Source organism: Protopterus annectens, chromosome 9.part0, assembly GCF_019279795.1.
Source record: "Protopterus annectens isolate FY-2018-M chromosome 9.part0, PAN1.0, whole genome shotgun sequence".
Taxonomy (NCBI): Eukaryota; Metazoa; Chordata; order Ceratodontiformes; family Protopteridae; genus Protopterus; species Protopterus annectens.
In genome coordinates this window covers 1,147,459,476-1,147,480,994 of record NC_056743.1, presented here as the reverse complement: position 1 = coordinate 1,147,480,994, position 21,519 = coordinate 1,147,459,476, and positions in this window count along the sequence as shown.

Here is a 21,519-nt window from a genome sequence, read left to right as displayed (position 1 = left end):
AGAAGACATATTCAGGACATATTATACCTTTCTTGATAGGTTACAGCACTCTTTTTCAGGCCTACTCACTTATATGTTATGACAGTACATGCAGGGATAGTATTCCAGAATTATTTTACCTTGATTGGTGGGTTAGTACACTCTATTTCTGGCTCAGTGACGTTTGTTATATAACAGTACATGCAGAGGATTTAATCAGGACATTTTATTGCTGTATTATTGGGCTTAAACAATTTTCTCATGCTCACTCACATATATCATGTAACAATACATGCAAAATATTTACTAACCTGCCTGGTGGCGCAGCCTTAGCAGCCTATCTGCATAGGCTTGCTGATTCATAGTGCGAGCACCTGCAGCTGTGGAGTAAATAAAGGGATATTGAGACATACCTATCCATTATTTAGACTATATTAGCTTATCTTACATACTGCATTCCATGGCTACCTACTTAGTAGTGGGGCATCCCGCATTTGAAAGGCCTCCTGGATCCACTGGTTCAGAAGGTCCTGCTTCCACCTCTTCAGGTCTGCATGGTGGTGATGGACCTGCTCACCAGTCCGAGGGATGCCTATGGCACCGGTGAGTTCATGAGCTAACCGGTTCCAAGCCTCTGCATTATACTCCGTTCTTTGGAACTGGCCATGCAGGAGTCGAGTCTCATACCGATGGACTAGGAGCCAAACAATATATCTTGAGTCCTCGATGCCCCACCGTTGCACTTGAAAACGTGTACCCTCTCCAGCACCAGACATTCTAACCGCAGACTGGAGCTACTGGTAAACACTTGAAAAAATCCACAAACGTCTGAAAGCAAGGAAACCAAAGAACAAGGCAGAAGCCCTCACAGTCCTAAACGCAATTTATTAAAACAGAAAATCACAGCGTTTTCGCCACACACATATGGTGGCTTCTTCAGAGGATACAAAGGCAACCAAACACAAGCAGTTAAATACTGGAAGTTAATTGAAGTCAACTGCTATCAATTAACCACAAATTATGCAACAAGATGCCTGCATTAAACTGAAGAAGTAAAATGCAAAAGCCTCAGGCATAGTTTAAATACATGCTAAACTGTTGATGTAGTTAAAAGACTGTGACAATACAAAAAGACACAATATTTTGACACAGTCAAACCCAAATAAAATTCAGTATATTTCCTAAGAAATAAAAATACACAAGAAAAAGTGTCACAAAATTATATGTACATTTAAAAGCAAAATGCTAAATAGTCATTCCCAAGTATACATTATTTTAAAAGGAGCGACATAATAAAACAAATGAGTAACTTTTTACTAAAAGTTAATATAAATTCAAAGATGTAGACAACCCACATCTAAAGTGTGACCTTAAAACTAAGTAAAAATACTAAATGTAAATATAACAACCTAAGCCAAACCTTGCTAGGTCAAATACCAACAAAAGGTAGGAAACAGTGCCACCAAGTGGCTTGACACTGTACCCACACATAGTGGGCTAATGCAAAAGGACTAAATCAAAATGTCAAGGCAAATGTGATTCTTAAAGTAAAAGGGAACAACTATCTCATATACGATTTTAATTTGAGATAAGGTGCAATATTACAGCTTTCATTCAACCCGGAGGGTAGAAGCGTTAAGCAAGTTGCCAAAGCAATTCATTTGTCTCAAGTATAAGAGCACTAGGTCCACCACGAGGATGAACAGGGAGATGGTCAATCCCCATGAAGAGAAAGCATGCCCAGGAAAAGAACAGATATGCTTGGCAAGGGCATTATCAAGTCTCTTATTCCTGATGGCATATAAGTGCTGATACAATCTGTCTTTAAGCCTTCTGTCCGTCTTTCCGGCGTAGAATGCTGGACAGCATGTGCAAAAGCAATATAAACTACTGTTTTCGTATCACAGGAAATACGATGATGTATAAAATATTTCCTTCCTTCAATGCAAAAACTACTACCTGTTTTAATATGTGAGCAGAAGTTACAGAAGCCGCAGGCAAAAGAACCATTAATTCTAGCACTACAAGTGCCATAAGGAGTCTGTAACAATTCTTTGATGTTTCTACCTCTTCTAAACACTACAACAGGTCTATCACCTAACTTCTCACCTACAGGTGCATTACTGGTGATAAAAAACCAGTTTTTAAACAAAATGTTCTGTATTGCATACGAGTTCACCCCAAATGTGGAAATGAAACTACAAGTAGAGGCCCTATGAGAGGCAGGTTCAATAGGAGACGTGGCATCAGAAAAGTTGCCAGAGGCACTAGATCTACGAACCACCACAGTGCAAGGCGACTCTTCTTGAAGCAAGAGAGGTCTGTAAAACCCACTAATTCTTTTATTCAAGACCTCTTCTATTAGTTCAGACACAAGAGTAGCTGGATAGCCACGGTTGACAAAGAGGTTTGTCAAAAATTGACATTCAACGTTAAAGTCTGACAATTGACTACAAATTCTCACGGCCCTCACTAGCTGCCCTTTGACTATTGCTTTTCTAAGTTTGAAGGGGTGAGAACTGGTATAATGAAGGAAGGAATTCACGTATGTATCTTTCCTATAAATTGTGGAAATTAACCTTCCTGTAATACCGTCCCTAGTCAGTTTTACATCAAGGTAATTCATACTAACACCATCAAACTGGAAAGTGAATTTAAGAAGCGGTGTTGTACTATTGATGTAATCGACAAAACTCTGTGCTGTTAAATGATCACCCTAAAAAAAAAAATGTCATCAAGGTAGCAGTATAGTAGAAAAGTTTACCATTCCACTCTGAGTTGTTTAAAACAAAATTTCTTTCCCAATAGGACATAAAAGGTTGGCTACGGCTGCCCCACATGGGGAGCCCATCGCAACCCCTCTTCTTTGAATGTAAATGTCTTTTTCAAACAGGAAATAATTTGATGACAAAATGATGTTAAGCAACTCAGTAACATTATTAATGACATTAATAGGAGCCTGAAGCTCACGCAAAGCAAGTCAATCCACTCAATGGCCTCCTGGTGTGGTATGGATGTATAAAGATCGACCACGTCTATGGTCAGAAAGTTAACATCCATATCCAACTCAAGCCCATTTAGGTCAGAAAGAAAAGACCATGAGTCTTTACAAATAGTAGGTACACTGTCAACATACTGGTTCAGTAAAGTATCCACGAATTTTGAACATGGGTAGGTGAGGAAAGCCTACCATCTATCAGTGCCCTCATAGGTGGATCCCCAAGGTTGTTGTGAATCTTGGGGATTCCAAACATGACAGGGGTCTTGGCGTGGAAAATGTCTATATATTTATATGTCTCCTCATCTATTCTGCCGTTGATGAAAAAATCCCTCAGATAACCCCTAATCCTACTGGCACTGATATTCATCTCGTTGACAGATGAGATTTCATATGAGTCAGAATCAAGGACCCTGTGCATTCTTTCTACATAGTCAGCCTGCTGCAAAATGGCCAAACCGCCACCTTTATCAGGCTTGATGATCCTGACCCGACATTGCGGAGGTCACGTAATGCTTCAAGTTGGTCCTTGGAAATATTGAAGCGGCTAGTACCAGCACAAGGCGCTTCAATAAAACCTGATGTCCAACTCACAGGCACTCTCAAACATTTTTAGGACCACATGGAGGCGGGTTGAAAGTACTAGGCAGTTTCAGCTTGAGGCCAGGAGTCTGTGGAAAAGTTAAACAGAAGTTTCAAATTTAGTTTACGTACATAACATTTTAAATCCAATAACACCCTGGCCAAGTCGCATTTGATAGAAGGTACAAAAGTATTACCCAAGGCTAACAGTTCAACAATTTCTGGTTCAAGGGTAAGGTGTGAAAAATTATAAATTGTAAAATCACCTTTCATATTCTTAACAACCTTAACAGGAGTGTTCAGAATGTAAAGGGGGTTTGTGATTAGTTGTTCAATTCGCATTCCCCCTGCCGCGACCCCTGTTGTTCCTGTTCCCTAAAAAATGATTGCTGGTATTTTGGGGTCCTTCATACCCAGCAGCAGGTGTCGTTTCATTCGACCCCCTACTGGTATCCTGTCTATTTTTATTACGGTTACTCCTACGTAAAGGTTGGTCATTTTGTGTTGGTACATCTTGACTATCCACAAACCCAGGACCAGTTGCTCTAACAGTCTCAGGTAACTCAGATGGATTAACCCCAAAACTACCCTCAGTTTGTACACGTAAATTAGGGAAGGCCATATCTTTAGAATAGGATGACCTATCCCTGTGTAATTTTTTGGCTTTATTTGTTTTCAATTTGACCATGTAGGTGTCAATGCTGGAAAAAATCCGTGAATGATCATATTTTAATTGTGAAAAAGCGTCATTCAACCTGATTTCCTCATCAAGCAAACAAACCTCTTTAGTCAAATCAGATATACAAATAGAATAGTGTTTAACTAGCAACTCAAGAAGATGTAAACCCTGCGACTGGAAAAGTGTCTTTAAGTCAATTAGGAAAGCATCGCTATTAATCAAGCCAGATGGTGCAAAATTACACCTAAGTCCCTTCGGAACAATGCCTTCACTTAGACATTGTTTAAAATAAGCAGTTTCCAGCTGCATTTTCCTGAGTTTAAGTGTTTTTGAATCCAAAAGTTTCAGTTTGTCTGCCAGAGAAACAGCAGCAGTGGCAGAAGCAGAGCGGTCCTGCACCGGCGGTGCATCATTAAAAGGTTTAACAAAAAGTAAAAAGTCACCTGTATTGGCAATCCATTCAGATATGGTGGCTCCACCGATAAGTGCTTCAGTCCGTTCTGCGTTTTCCGGTCGTATAAAAGGACGCTGGTTACCATTACTTTCAATAGGAAAAGCAGCATCAGGAGCAACGGCCCCAGAAGTTTGAATTACAGGTGAAACAGCCCTAGGAGGTTGTGCGGCTGGTATCGATGCCTGAGAATCAGGAACATTACAGTGCCCATTCATAGAAAGTCTCAAAATTGAAGGTTCACCATGTCGCGAAGATAAAGAGCTTTCAAATGCATTAAAGCTCATTGAGCATCAATTTTCTGCGACAGCGAAAACAGCAGGTTAGGCATACCAATAGTGTCCCCATTTGTTGTATCTTGAATCACTTGGCTTGCTGGGCTCTCCATGTCAAAGGTTCCACAAAAAGAAACTGGTAAACACTTGAAAAAATCCACAAACGTCTGAAAGCAAGGAAACCAAAGAACAAGGCAGAAGCCCTCACAGTCCTAAACGCAATTTATTAAAACAGAAAATCACAGCGTTTTGCCACACACATATGGTGGCTTCTTCAGAGGATACAAAGGCAACCAAACACAAGCAGTTAAATACTGGAAGTTAATTGAAGTCAACTGCTATCAATTAACCACAAATTATGCAACAAGATGCCTGCATTAAACTGAAGAAGTAAAATGCAAAAAGCCTCAGGCATAGTTTAAATACATGCTAAACTGTTGATGTAGTTAAAAGACTGTGACAATACAAAAAGACACAATATTTTGACACAGTCAAACCCAAATAAAATTCAGTATATTTCCTAAGAAATAAAAATACACAAGAAAAAAGTGTCACAAAATTATTGTGTCTTTTTGTATTGTCACAGTCTTTTAACTACATCAACAGTTTAGCATGTATTTAAACTATGCCTGAGGCTTTTTGCATTTTACTTCTTCAGTTTAATGCAGGCATCTTGTTGTATAATTTGTGGTTAATTGATAGCAGTTGACTTCAATTAACTTCCAGTATTTAACTGCTTGTGTTTGGTTGCCTTTGTATCCTCTGAAGAAGCCACCATATGTGTGTGGCGAAAACGCTGTGATTTTCTGTTTTAATAAATTGCGTTTAGGACTGTGAGGGCTTCTGCCTTTTTCTTTGGTTTCCTTGCTTTCAGACGTTTGTGGATTTTTCAAGTGTTTACCAGTTTCTTTTTGTGGAACCTTTGACATGGAGAGCCCAGCAAGCCAAGTGATTCAAGATACAACAAATGGGGACACTATTGGTATGCCTGACCTGCTGTTTTCGCTGCAGAAAATTGATGCGCTCAATGAGCTTTAATGCATTTGAAAGCTCTTTATCTTCGACATGGTGAACCTTCAATTTGAGACTTTCTATGAATGGGCACTGTAATGTTCCTGATTCTCAGGCATCGATACCAGCCGCACAACCTCCTAGGGCTGTTTCACCTGTAATTCAAACTTCTGGGGCGTTGCTCCTGATGCTGCTTTTCCTATTGAAAGTAATGGTAACCAGCGTCCTTTTATACGACGAAAACGCAGAACGGACGAAGCACTTATCGGTGGAGCCACCATATCGAATGGATTGCCAATACAGGTGACTTTACTTTTGTTAAACCTTTAATGATGCACCCGGTGCAGGACCGCTCTGCTTCTGCCACTGCTGCTGTTTCTCTGGCAGACAAACTGAAACTTTTGGATTCAAAACACTTAAACTCAGGAAAATGCAGCTGAAACTGCTTACTTTAAACAATGCCTAAGTGAAGGCATTGTTCAAGGGACTTAGGTGTAATTTTGCACCATCTGGCTTGATTAATAGCGATGCTTTCTAATTGACTTAAAGACACTTTTCCAGTCGCAGGGTTTACATCTTCTTGAGTTGTTAGTTAAACACTATTCTATTTGTATATCTGATTTGACTAAAGAGGTTTGTTTGCTTGATGAGGAAATCAGGTTGAATAACGCTTTTCACAATTAAAATATGATCATTCACGGATTTTTCCAGCATTGACACCTACATGGTCAAATTGAAAACAAATAAAGCCAAAAATTACACAGGATAGGTCATCCTATTCTAAAGATATGGCCTTCCCTAATTTACGTGTACAAACTGAGGGTAGTTTTGGGGTTAATCCATCTGAGTTACCTGAGACTGTTAGAGCAACTGGTCCTGGGTTTGTGGATAGTCAAGATGTACCAACACAAAATGACCAACCTTTACGAGGAGTAACCGTAATAAAATAGACAGGATACCAGTAGGGTCGAATGAAACGACACCTGCTGCTGGTATGAAGGACCCCAAAATACCAGCAATAATTTTAGGAACAGGAACAACAGGGGTCGCCGAGGGGAATGCTAATGAACAACTAATCACAAACCCCTTTACATTCTGAACACTCCTGTTAAGGTTGTTAAGAATATGAAAGGTGATTTTACAATTTATAATTTTCACACCTTACCCTTGAACCAGAAATTGTTGAACTGTTAGCCTTGGGTAATACTTTTGTACCTTCTATCAAATGCGACTTGGCCAGGGTGTTATTGGATTTAAAATGTTATGTACGTAAACTAAATTTGAAACTTCTGTTTAACTTTTCACAGACTCCTGGCCTCAAGCTGAAACTGCCTAGTACTTTCAACCCGCCTCCATGTGGTCCTAAAATGTTTGAGAGTGCCTGTGAGTTGGACATCAGGTTTGTATTGAAGCGGCCTTGTGTTGGTACTAGCCGCTTCAATATTTCCAAGGACCAACTTGAAGCATTACGTGACCTCCGCAATGTCGGGGTCAGGATCATCAAGCCTGATAAAGGTGGCGGTTTGGCCATTTTTGAGCAGGCTGACTATGTAGAAAGAATGCACAGGGTCCTTGATTCTGACTCATATGAAATCTCATCTGTCAACGAGATGAATATCAGTGCCAGTAGGATTAGGGGTTATCTGAGGATTTTTTCAGGAACGGCAGAATAGATGAGGAGACATATAAATATATAGACATTTTCCACGCCAAGACCCTGTCATGTTTGGAATCCCCAAGATTCACAAAACCTTGGGGATCCACCTATGAGGGCACTGATAGATGGTAGGCTTTCCCTCACCTACCCATGTTCAAAATTCGTGGATACTTTACTGAACCAGTATGTTGACAGTGTACCTACTATTTGTAAAGACTCATGGTCTTTTCTTTCTGACCTAAATGGGCTTGAGTTGGATATGGATGTTAACTTTCTGACCATAGACGTGGTCGATCTTTATACATCCATACCACACCAGGAGGCCATTGAGTGGATTGACTTGCTTTTGTGAGCTTCAGGCTCCTATTAATGTCATTAATAATGTTACTGAGTTGCTTAACATCATTTTGTCATCAAATCATTTCCTGTTTGAAAAGACATTTACATTCAAAGAGGGTTGCCATGGGCTCCCCATGTGGGGCAGCCGTAGCCAACCTTTTATGTCCTATTGGGAAAGAAATTTTGTTTTAAACAACTCAGAGTGGAATGGTAAACTTTTCTACTATACGTTACCTTGATGACATTTTTATTCTTTTTAGGGGTGATCATTTAACAGCACAGAGTTTTGTCGATTACATCAATAGTACAACACCGTTTCTTAAATTCACTTTCCAGTTTGATGGTGTTAGTATGAATTACCTTGATGTAAAACTGACTAGGGACGGTATTACAGGAAGGTTAATTTCCACAATTTATAGGAAAGATACATACGTGAATTCCTTCCTTCATTATACCAGTTCTCACCCCTTCAAACTTAGAAAAGCAATAGTCAAAGGGCAGCTAGTGAGGGCCGTGAGAATTTGTAGTCAATTGTCAGACTTTAACGTTGAATGTCAATTTTTGACAAACCTCTTTGTCAACCGTGGCTATCCAGCTACTCTTGTGTCTGAACTAATAGAAGAGGTCTTGAATAAAAGAAATAGTGGGTTTTACAGACCTCTCTTGCTTCAAGAAGAGTCGCCTTGCACTGTGGCGGTTCGTAGATCTAGTGCCTCTGGCAACTTTTCTGATGCCACGTCTCCTATTGAACCTGCCTCTCATAGGGCCTCTACTTGTAGTTTCATTTCCACATTTGGGGTGAACTCGTATGCAATACAGAACATTTTGTTTAAAAACTGGTTTTTTATCACCAGTAATGCACCTGTAGGTGAGAAGTTAGGTGATAGACCTGTTGTAGTGTTTAGAAGAGGTAGAAACATCAAAGAATTGTTACAGACTCCTTATGGCACTTGTAGTGCTAGAATTAATGGTTCTTTGCCTGCTTCTGTAACTTCTGCTCACATATTAAAACAGGTAGTAGTTTTGCATTGAAGGAAGGAAATATTTTATACATCATCGTATTTCCTGTGATACGAAAACAGTAGTTTATATTGCTTTTGCACATGCTGTCCAGCATTCTACGGAAAGACGGACAGAAGGCTTAAAGACAGATTGTATCAGCACTTATATGCCATCAGGAATAAGAGACTTGATAATGCCCTTGCCAAGCATATCTGTTCTTTTCCTGGGCATGCTTTCTTTCATGGGGATTGACCATCTCCCTGTTCATCCTCGTGGTGGACCTAGTGCTCTTATACTTGAGACAAATGAATTGCTTTGGCAACTTAAGCTTAACGCTTTCTACCCTCCGGGTTGAATGAAAGCTGTAATATTGCACCTTATCTCAAATTAAAATCGTATATGAGATAGTTGTTCCCTTTTACTTTAAGAATCACATTTGCCTTGACATTTTGATTTAGTCCTTTTGCATTAGCCCACTATGTGTGGGTACAGTGTCAAGCCACTTGGTGGCACTGTTTCCTACCTTTCTGTTGGTATTTGACCTAGCAAGGTTTGGCTTAGGTTGTTATATTTACATTTAGTACTTTTACTTAATTTTAAGGTCACACTTTAGATGTGGGTTGTCTACATCTTTGAATTTATATTAACTTTAGTAAAAGTTACTCATTTGTTTTATTATGTTGTTCCCCTTTTAAAATAATGTATACTTGGGAATGACTATTTAGCATTTTGCTTTTAAATGTACATATAATTTTGTGACACTTTTTCTTGTGTATTTTATTTCTTAGGAAATATACTGAATTTTATTTGGGTTTGACTGTGTCAAAATATTGTGTCTTTGTATTGTCACAGTCTTAACTACATCAACAGTTTAGCATGTATTTAAACTATGCCTGAGGCTTTTTGCATTTTACTTCTTCAGTTTAATGCAGGCATCTTGTTGCATAATTTGTGGTTAATTGATAGCAGTTGACTTCAATTAACTTCCAGTATTTAACTGCTTGTGTTTGGTTGCCTTTGTATCCTCTGAAGAAGCCACCATATGTGTGTGGCGAAAACGCTGTGATTTTCTGTTTTAATAAATTGCGTTTAGGACTGTGAGGGCTTCTGCCTTGTTCTTTGGTTTCCTTGCTTTCAGCAGACTGGAGCTACAATCAGTTATGGCGAGTATTCCCGCCTATGCGGCTTAAATATGCCGCATTTCCCGCAGTTTTCTGTGACTGGCCATTTTTGAATATTCTCTGCTGACTGCAGACCTGCTTAGCAATGGTTAATCAAACATTTATTACTATATATATGTTAACAGTGGATGTTTACCCTCAGCTGTTGTGGCTTAGTGGTTCAGTACTTTGATTATGGTGCACAGTGTCCTGGGTTCAAACCTTAGCATTGCATTTTATTTTACTACTGTCCAGACAAGTTAGGGGGGCGTGGCTGTGTTTAAGCAACTTTGCTCTACGTTGCTCCACGTTGCCCGACGGTGTGCTGGTTGGTGCGGCGCGCACCTCCGCGTAAACCGATTGCACTGGGTAAAGTGCTATTTAGCTTTGGGCAACTATTTTGCACTGGGTAAAGCGCGATTTAGCTATGGGCAACTACATTGCACTGGGTAAAGTGGGAGTTAGCTTGAGGCAACTATATTGCAATGAATGAAGCGCTGCTTTACTGAGGGCAATTTTATATTGGGATCCTTTAAAATATTTATTTTATTCACTGATACATTGGCCATTTCACTGCTTTTTAGTTATGTTTAACCATATATGTTGGGTATTATTCCATATACTGATTTAAAAAAGAAATACAAAAGGGAGTGGTGGGACTCAAACCGTGAATGCCTCTTCTTTGTGCAAATGCTCTACCATTATGCTATTGCTATTTGCTGTGATTTGCTTAAACATTCTTTCTTATGCTCTTCCATGTCAGAATTGCTAACTGTAGCTAAGCGATGGGCACACCCACGCACACATGCGCAAATACGGGCAGCTATTTTGGGTATTTAAAAAAACTTTTAATGTTATGCGTTTTAGATGTGTGATGGGGGTTTACAATATCACACAGTGAGGCATTGGGTGCAGGGACATTTGAGCGGACTCACTCTTGTTTATTTCTTTTATTTTCAACACTTGCAGGGGCATGGACATTTAGGCTGCTCGGCAGTCAGACACGCCCCCTGCTTTCTTACATGGTCTGTGTAGGACTTACGGTTGGGTCAGCGTGCCCTCATGCATATTCATGGCATGCTAACGTCATACTGTTCAACTGCAGTCTCTGAGTAAGACTTATTAAGTCTTACATGGAGGATTGGTGAATCCGAGGGAAAGTGAAAGAATGATAATGACAATTAAGAAACATGCTACACATTGTAGATACAATATGTACAATATAAACATTCAGCATGGTTAGCACACAAAAGTGCAAGGCTGTGACCAAGTAATATGTACAATATATATATATATATATATATATATATATATATATATATATATATATATATATATGGGTCTACCTGATATGGTCGACAGTTCATATGGTTGAAATTCATTTGGTAGATGGCTCATTTGGTCGACAACCGGTATTCAAGGCACTTAACAGGGATTCGCCCCCCTCCCCAAAGCTGTGTGACCCTGGAGTTGATATATATAGTTAGTTTGAATGCTGAGATGTATGACGATGGTCTCATTATGGTGACCATCAACATTAAAGATTTATTCTCAGTCATTCCACACCATGAGGACTTGGAGTGGTTTTATGAATATTTGTGTTTCAACTCCAGTCTAGCGCATAACACCATCTTGACTGTGCATACATGTATGGAGCTTGTGCTTGAAAACAATTTTATTTGCTTTGAGGGCCAGCTTTTTAAACAAAAACAAGGAGTAGCGATGGTTTTGCCAACATTGTGCTGGCACACTGGGAGGATTTATTTATTTTAAATTCAACCTACAAAGACTCTTGGGCACTATACGAGCGGTACCTTGATGACCTGGTAACTTCTGGAAGGGTAGTGAAGAAGAACTAGATAGGTTCTTCATTTACATTAACCAAACCACCTCCTTAAATTCACCATGGCCAGAGATAACGACCAACTGAATTTTCTGGATGTAACAGTCAAAAAAGACTATGTAAACAAGGCTTTCACTTCCCATTTGTATAGGAAGCCAACATACTCAAACTCATTGTTGCATTTTGATAGCTGGCACCCGGTACCAAAAAAGGGCCCTAGTCAAGGGCCAGTATATTAGGTTAGCTAGAATGGTGTCAGGACTGGATGATTTTTTGAGTGAGTGTGCTAAGTTAAAAAACATGCTGACCAGAAGGGGTTACCCTGGCAATTTTGTTTAAAAAGTTGCCAATGAGGTAATTAGAAAAAGGGAAATCGGGACTTTTTTTTGCTTATTGTCCAATGAGAATGGCCCCACTGGAGCAATTCAGACTGGGAGACAGGATTGTTTCTCAAGAGCCTTTATTCTTCCTTTTAGTGTTGACTTCTATGACATCAGAAACATTATATGTAGATTATGGGACATAGGTTCATAGGTTCATAGGTAGGTGCTAAGTTATTGGTCAGAGGGCCTACGTAAGCCTAGCTAACAAGTTTCCCTATCTTATGCCAACCAGGAAAGTTATTTTCCTGTGCCACTGTCGAGCAGAGACACAGAAGTGATCCCTGGGGTGTATTTCCTATTTCCCATCCACTCATCAAGATTTTTCTTGAAGAGTGCTACTGAAGAACTTTGCTTGGCTTAGATGGGTAGCATGTTCCAGAGTATGGGAAGTCTCTGGGACAGGAATCTATCCCTCCAGCATATCCTGTTTTTTGTGGTGACAAGGTTTATGTCCCTAGACCATGTAGCTCAGAGGGATTAGGATTTCTTTAGGTGTAGTATGTCCAACAGTTCTGGGTTTGACATAGCTTTACATGTTAGGCAGAGATCACCTCAGAGTAGGCGATATGCCATGGAGTAAAGCTGGAGTTTTTTGAAACGGCCAGTGTAGGGCATCTGTTTATGGCTAGTAATCCTCTTTGTGAGGTACTTCTGTGGCCTTTCCAGCTGCTGCAGATGACTTGTGAGGTACATTCCAAAAGGAGCGTTGTACTTTATAATGGGTCTAATGAGTGTCAAGTAGAGGGGAACAATGACCTCTTTTTTCCTGGATGAGAACCCTTTTATGATGAGGTGTGGCACATAGAAGGACTTCCTGACTACTGTGGTAATGTGTCTATCAAAGAACAGACTACTGTCCACCTGGGTCTCAAGGTCTCTTATCACACATTCGGTGTTAAGTAGACTGCTGTCTATGTAGTAGTTCATGGGTACAGAGTTTTTACCAAAGGGGATGACAATGCACTTTTTGTCATTGAGCTTGAGGCCATGGCTCTGACGCCAGGCATCTATCTCAGTGAGGCCCTTCTGTAGGATTTCCACATCATTTGGGGACTTGACTATGGTTCCTAGTTTGAAATCATCTGCAAACTTCGTTAACCAGAGGCCTTCTGTGTTAAGTAGATACCAAACAGGAGAGGTCCCAGGAATGAACCCTGTGGTACTCCACTTGTCTCTGCTTTGAGGTCAGATTTGGAGTGTGCAACTTTTACAGTGTGGGTTCTGTCAGTGAGCCAGTTGGCAACCCATCTTGTGACATAGGGATTTATACCTAGTTTAGTGAGTTTAGCTATAATTCCTGAATGGGGGATGGTGTTGAAAGCCTTTGCGAGGTCAAGATAGGCTGTGTGAACCACCTTACCCTCATCTATGGCTTTGGTGATTGCCTCAAAGAAGTCGATCAGGTTCATTAGGCATGATCTGCCTTTCACAAACCTGAACTGGGTGGGATCCAGAATTTGGAGGTTACCAATGTCTTTGTTTATGAGTTCCATGATATGTTCCATGGCCTTGCAGACCAGGCTCGTCAAGCTAATAGGGCGATAGTTCCAAGGAATCAGTGGTGGCTCCCCCTTTGTGGAGTGGGATAACTGTTGCTGTATGCCATTCAGTGGGCACAAAGCCTGATGTGAGGCTATGATTGAACATGGTGCTTAGGTGGGGAGCCAGTTTGTTCTGAAGTTCGTGTAAAATGCAGTCTGGGATGTTGTCCGGTCCCATGGATGCTGTGTGTTTTGCTTTGGAGAGTGCAGCTTTTACCTGCATAGTTGTGATTACAGGGACTCTGCAGTCTTCCTGTATAGATATGGTCCCTTTAGGGGGTGGGGGGGGGGTAAAGTTAGCACTGAACCTATCTGCCAGGATGTTGGCAATATCAGTTGGTTCTGTAATTTTTGTGCTGTTGTGCAGTAACTCAGAACAGAGCTGGGTGTTGCCATTGAGATTCTTTACATAGCTATAGAATGCTTTGTGGTTGTCCTTAGAATCAGTGGCAATTTTTTTTTCATAGCTAGCTTTGGAGGATCTTATAAGGGATCTCAGCTTCTTACTGAGGCTGACCAGGGAGCTCCTCCACTCATGGGATTTTACTCTCTTTTGCAAAAATTTCTTCCTTCTGTTGTACAGTTTGTTTATGGCAGGGGACCACCAGATTGGCTTCCTTTTTTGAAGGATAGTGTCTTAGTTCTGTTTGGGATAGCACGACTCATGGACTCATGTAAGTGCTTATAGAGTGCATTTGTGTAGGATTCAGCAGTTGTAACTGTATTGTCCATCTGCATGGGTGTCATGAAGTTCACCACTTTTGTCTTAAGAAGCATGAAGTTGGCTTTAGAGAATTTTTTACCGTGGTTTCCTTAATGGGGGGTGGGGGCGGGATGTGGATATCAAGGGTGATTAGCTTATGGTCGGATTGGACCAATGAGGAGTTGACTTCAGGTGTGGAACACCAGTCACTCATGTTAGTAATGACTAGGTCTAGGATATTGTTGCCCCTGGTGGGGGTGTGGAAATGTTGATCCTGGGCATTGGAGTTTATGAATTCCAGAAAGCATTGTGTGAAGGAGTTGGTACACAAGTAGTTTTCCCAGTTAATGGTGGGGTAGTTGAAATCGCCCATTATTAAGGTGTTTGGTTGAACCCTAATATTTTCTAGTACATCAAGAAAAGAGGAGTGGGAATCTTGGGGCATGGTGGGGGATCTGTAGCAAGCTACAATTTGGATTGCAGTTTTGCCCAGAGTTAGTTGCACTTGGATAACCTCAGATGCAGTATGCTGAGCAACTAGCCTGGAGGTGTGGATATCCTTAATGAATATGGACACACCACCGCCTTTGGTGTTCCAGTCCAGGTTACATGGCCGAAAAGTGTGGTATGAGTTATAGCTTGGTAGTGCAGGGGTGTTGTCTGGAGCCTTGAACCAAGTCTCAGTCACTGCACAGATATTGATGTTCTCCATTTTAAGGAGTGCCTCAAGTGAGTGCATTTTGAGATTTAGACTTCTAGCATTGAGTAGCATTACCCTCAGTTTTTGCTTGCCTGTTCCTGTTACGGTGGTAAATTTGTCATTTGAACCTTGCCTAAAAAAGGCACTATAGGGGCAGCAAGAGCCTTAGCCAGTATCCGGAATCCCAGGGGCGACTGGTGCAGGCCATCTCTGGCAAAGCATCATGGCCTGTTGACCATGTCATTCCAAACAGACAGATACTGGATCCCCCTAGAATGACACCAGAAGCTCAGCCAATTGTTGAAGTCAATCATTTTGTCCTTGTACTGCAGTATCATTCTGGGCGATGGCAGAATGCTACTCAGGGCTTTGGTCATACCTGCCTGGGCTACAAGATCGGAGACATGTTCACTAATGACAACAGATTTCACTCAGTAGTGGGAAATAAGCCCACTATAGTTTACAAGAGGGAAGTTAGTTTAAAGGGCCTGTTAGAAAGAGACTCTTGTGCACCCACACAGGGTGGTTGCTACAAATGTGGGAGATGTAAATAGTGTCCAGCCATGTTTCAAGGTGAGACCATCAAAATCACTGGTTATGGTATGGTAAAACCTAGGAAGAGATATTCCTGTTACTCAAAGGGGGTGGTGTATGTCGCAGTGTGTGACCTATGAAACAGTTTCTATATTGGTATGACAAAAAGAGCACCAAGGCAAAGGGTGTATCAACACCTGTATGACATCAGGAATAAAAATATAAACAGCACTTTGTACAAGCACATTTCTGCGTGCCCCACACATACATTTAAGTATGGGGCCATAGACCATATTGACCTTGGAGCAAGAGGGGGACCAATGGATGAATGGCTAGAATTTAAGGAATTGGCATGGCAGATTAAAACCAATGCCTTCCAAGTACCAAGTCTTAATGACAGAATTTCCTTGAGTTCTGTTTTAAAATTAAAATCAATGTACATTTTATAGGTTTATCAGTTGTATTTTTTGAAAGAATACCAAGTTTTAACATTTTTTTTAACTTTGTATAATGTTTGTTTTAGAGGAAATGATGTAATTACATTGACCAATGGTTAGGTGGGGTGGTGTATATACATTTGTCATGATCATGTGACTTTATTCTGATGAAGTCTGAAACTTGACGAAAAGCACTTAAATAAACCTGGATTTTTGCTGGTGGTCTGTGCTGCATGCTTCTTTCATCTATTTGTTGCTTTTGAGTGGTTTTACTTTGTTTTTTTTTCTTGGGGTTTAATATCAGTTGTGTCTTACTTAGCCAGATCACCTTTCTTAGATCATGGAAATGATCAAGGACAATGGCAACCTACAGACAGTGGACCCATCAAAATTTGGCTTTGTTAAGGGAAGGTCTGGCTTACTTATTTATTTATTTTTTGAGTGGTTTTACTTTGTTTTTTTCTTGGGGTTTAATATCAATTGTGTCTTACTTAGCCATCTCACCTTTCTTAGATCATGGAAATGATCAAGGACAATGGCAACCTACAGACAGTGGACTCATCAAAATTTGGCTTTGTTAAGGGAATGTCTTGCTTATTTAACCTGGTAGACTTCTTCAAGAGGGTCACCAAGGCTATGGATGAGGGGAAAATAAAGCATACCACCTACCTTAACCTGGCCAAGTTATTCAACACAATACCTCACTCAGGTATTGTTGACAAACTCTCAGAACTAGGCATAAATCCCTCCATAACTTGCTGGATTTCTGGTTGGCTCACAGATAGGACCTAATAAGTCAAGATCAGTGAGACCAACTCCTCCAAGAGACTGATCACCAGCAGAGTACCCCAGGGCTCCATGTTGGTCCCTTTCCTGTTTGGCATATACTTCTTGGAAGTAAAGGCTCATGGCAAAGGCCTCTGGCTCACAAAGTTCACAGATGACTGCAAATTGGGAGCTTTCATAGATTTCCTCATGACAGTACCATCTTACAAGTGGGTCTAACAATAAATGGCTGGTGCCAAAGCCACAGATTAAGTCTCAATACAAAGAAATGCATTATAGTGTCCTTTGGGAAATCATCCACCCAAGCTAATTATTCCATCAAAAAGCACCCTTAAGAGTCAACCCGATAGGGATTGGGGAACATTTGTTGACAGCAATCTGACCTTCAACCAACATGTAGCCAAGATTCTATGAAAATCTTTTTATGTTGCCCAACTCATAAGCAAGGGAATTGCATCCAAATTCAAGGAAGTTAAAATACCTTTCTACTCAGCCCTTGTTAGATCCATCACACCTTGCCTTAAGGCCCTATCTCTGTAGTCAGTCTGCTACAGGCTACTGAGAGATGGTCAATGCCTGGCATATAAAGCATGCTCAGATCTAGATCTGATTGCTCTCTTGCACATTCACAAAACAAAGAGCACAAGAAAAACTAGATCCAAGGAACTAAACTTTCCCTGTGTCATAATCAAAACATGCTGGAAACGGGATATGTGTCTCAAAGGATCCCCGTGGTATGGAATAAGTTCACCATCTTTGTGAAGCAAAGTTCATTCCTGACCCTATTCAGAAGAAACCTTGACCATTGGATGGGAAATCATAAATTCACCCCGGTCTGGCCCCCGTTTTTCTGATGGGCAGAGGTCAATAGTAAGTAAATCAATCCCAAACTAACATACCCCCCCAACATAACCCTTAGCTACATACTTACTAACATACCCCATCATATAAGCATCCAAGGATCTCAGAGACAAAACAGCACTGAGTTGTACAGCTAGGCTTGTAAAGACCCATGTGGTCAGTAGTATAGTATAAAGTTATGAACCTAAGAGCCTAAGTGTACTTTGTGAACAATAGGCAGCTTTAGGCATATGGACTGTCAATGTAGAGGGATCATTAGTACATACATCAGGAAGCCAGATGTGTACAGCAGCATGAGGTATATGAAAGGTCCATGCATAGAGTCCTGTGGTACAGGAAAGAGAGGGAGAGGGAGAGACAGCATACAAGAGTTATGGAGGCAGCTTAAAGGATTAGTTTGCGTATATATTATAAAATGACAACTGACATACATCACAAATTGTTTCAAGCAGCTGCATTTCAAAGTAGCAATAATCTGTTATCCGTACATTGTGCCACTTTTACTGAACTTTAAATCATTCTGTAGTCACTAGCAATGAGAAGCTTACATAACCCTGGAGAAATACTATTATCCATGTGTATGGCTTGGATTAACACACACATGGTATAAATAGACTGTGCAGCCAAACAAACAAACAAACAAAATAACAAACAAACAAACAAAATAACAAACAAACATTTTGTACACATCACAAGGAATGCTGTAGAAACTTTTCTTTTGTTTCTTAGTTATTATTTCCAAAATAAATGTTTTTTTCTCTTTAACGTAAGTTAACTGGGCTTTTGTAATAGCATTAACAATGTTGACACATCCCGTATGCTTGGCTATCATGCCTCCAGCATGTACCCTTATGTTGTTTAATTAGATCCTGTGTTTTATTATTAGTAAATGAATTTCTTTGTTCAAATTACTTGTGATGCCACCTTGAATATACTTAGGGATATGAAGATTTATCCCATTAGCTTGACTGGTTTTGGATTACTTCTTTTACTTTCTATTGTCTGCAAGTTTTTGGACTGAATTAATATTACCTGAACACATGGCCTATATTCATTGTTAATATGTTGTATCCAACACAGACTGCCACTCAATGGAGCAGTTCAAGAAATTATTTATTCAGTTGAAAGACATAAAAAGTGCATTGATCTGAGTTTGTGCAAACAGAAATTTGTCCACAGTAATATTTGAGAATGCACTGCCATTTATTGGTCCCCGTGGTATTAAGAATGATTTTGATCAAAGCCTTTTAGGAATATCCACTTCAGCACTGCTGTGTAGTATCTAGAGGACTTTTAATCCTATCTTTAATGTTTTAATAGAACAATGCATGCCATCATCACATACACAACTTGTTCAGTAAATTCAGAATTATTTCTAGTCAATCAGAACTTAACCAGGCAAAAACATGTACTTTCACATGACACACTCTGCCATTACAGGTACTATTAGTGTCACATGTTCATTGTGGCAATGGGCAGCATAGCAAAAATGGAGTTTTGGCAATGTTTTTGCTCAAAACTGTCTTTGGGCTACAAGGACCCTTGGGCAGAAAGGACTACTGTCTTTTTAAAGCATCTTTATTAATCACAGACCTCCTTTAGGTGGGAATATGTGACAGAAAGGAATCATATGAGTGGAAGTAGAAGCCACTTAGCTGTGAGGGTTATAATCTACCTCTGTGGATCCCTTGTGAGGAGTTAATAAATGCCATATAAAAAGGGTCTACCTATAATGAGCATGGAGAGCCTGGAGAGCCTGAAGATTCTGGGATTTCATATGGCATTGCCAAGACAAGCAACTGAAATGAGAAGAGCCTAAATTTTATCTATATTGACCATACCATTGTCCCTCAAATACTCAATCAAAGTTGTTTTTAACAGACATCTATAGAGTACAGATGTTGAGACCAAAGTGACAAATGTTACTATCAGACAGAAAGACAGGTCAAAGCTTATCTGCAGAAGGAGGCTGTTGGTAAGCTTAGGCAGTTTAGTTGTGGGAATGTTTTGTGAAAGAATATTCAGTTAAACCGAGTGCTTATGTAAGTTTAAGGTTATGCAAATGTATATAGTGTGATGTAATATGAAGTGAGCATCTAATAAAGAATTTCAATGAATCAGTATTTGAGAGGCTAAAATCAACATATTTTTTTACAGAGAGAGAGATAGAGAGTGGAGAGCTACAAACAATGATTTGAAGGCAGCATTAAAACAGCATTAAAGATAAGCATTATAGATTAATTTAATAGTAACTTGTTATTTTTAACTTGATATGGGCAAAAGACAAGTCTTTTATGAGCCTAGCATTGGGATTTAGTGAGAGAGAGAGACAGAGTGAAAGAGTCAGAGAGACGAAGATCATAAAATGGAGCAAGATGAGGTGGTATGTCCATTCCTTTGTATAGATCAGCATAGAGTAGCATCTCACAAAAGGTGACAGGGAAAGGAGACTTGGACTTGTTTTTGATATATTAGCATGGAATTTCCCATATCCAGCTTAATAGCCACATTTTCCTGGTATCCTATCTAATTGTGGTTTTGCAAAAATGGACGCATTATCCAACATTTCACATTTATTGCTGAACCAAAGGTTATTTTACTGAAAAGCTAGGACAACCATTCAACCTATGAAGCAAGTGTTTAGGAAGAAAGTAGAATGCCTTGAGGGTGTCCATGTGGGCACAGAGAGGCCTTGTGTACTGTCAACAGGCATCATATAGTGGCCAAGACTGATCCTAAACCTGAGTGCTAAGAGGTGGTATTACAAAACATTGCACCATGTTGAGAAATCTTCAGTCCAGGATGAGCTAGCAAAAACAGATGATATGAGAAACATCGCACTTTCTGAGAAATGTGACAATATCTGCTGAAATTTTATCACAGTGGGCTGCATCTGAACAGATTATATGAATTACCAACATCCATCCCTGACATAGCTTTGAGGACATCCAGGTAGTGTACTCAGAATTAACAAACCTTACATAACCAAGTCTGACCCTCCTTTTGTTTAACATTTGAATTATATTTCTAGCCTTAGAATATACTTTTCTTCTGGATCTCACAGACACATTGGTGCTGAATATGCAAACATCCCCTGCTGTTTGAGTATAGTGATGCAACTATTAGGCAAGGGATTTTAATGCCAAAAAAGTGGTTTCAATAACCATTAAAATACATCATCCCAGTATTATAATGAGATATGTGAGGGCAGTGAATTATGTATTTATTTTCCTATAAAAATATTTGCTGTTCCTCCTGTTATACTCATAACTCAGCTTGGGACTCTAGCAAAATATTATAAAGGATTACTTATTAGGAAATGTTTTAACATATTCAAAATGTGAGATCCTTATTCAGCAGCAGCATAGATCTGAGCCCAGTTATGGCACTTTAACTACAGTTTACTGTTTTATTAATGAAGTACATCAAATAGGGGAAAAGCCCATATAACTGCTGCCATTTCTTTACCTAAAATGGGCCTTCACGACTTTTGACCATACAATTGTTCGTCAAAAACTCCATCAGAGTTATTTTTAGCAGATGTCTATAGTTAGTTTGCTGACTATGTGGCTACATACTTCTCAACCTCTTGGAGCAA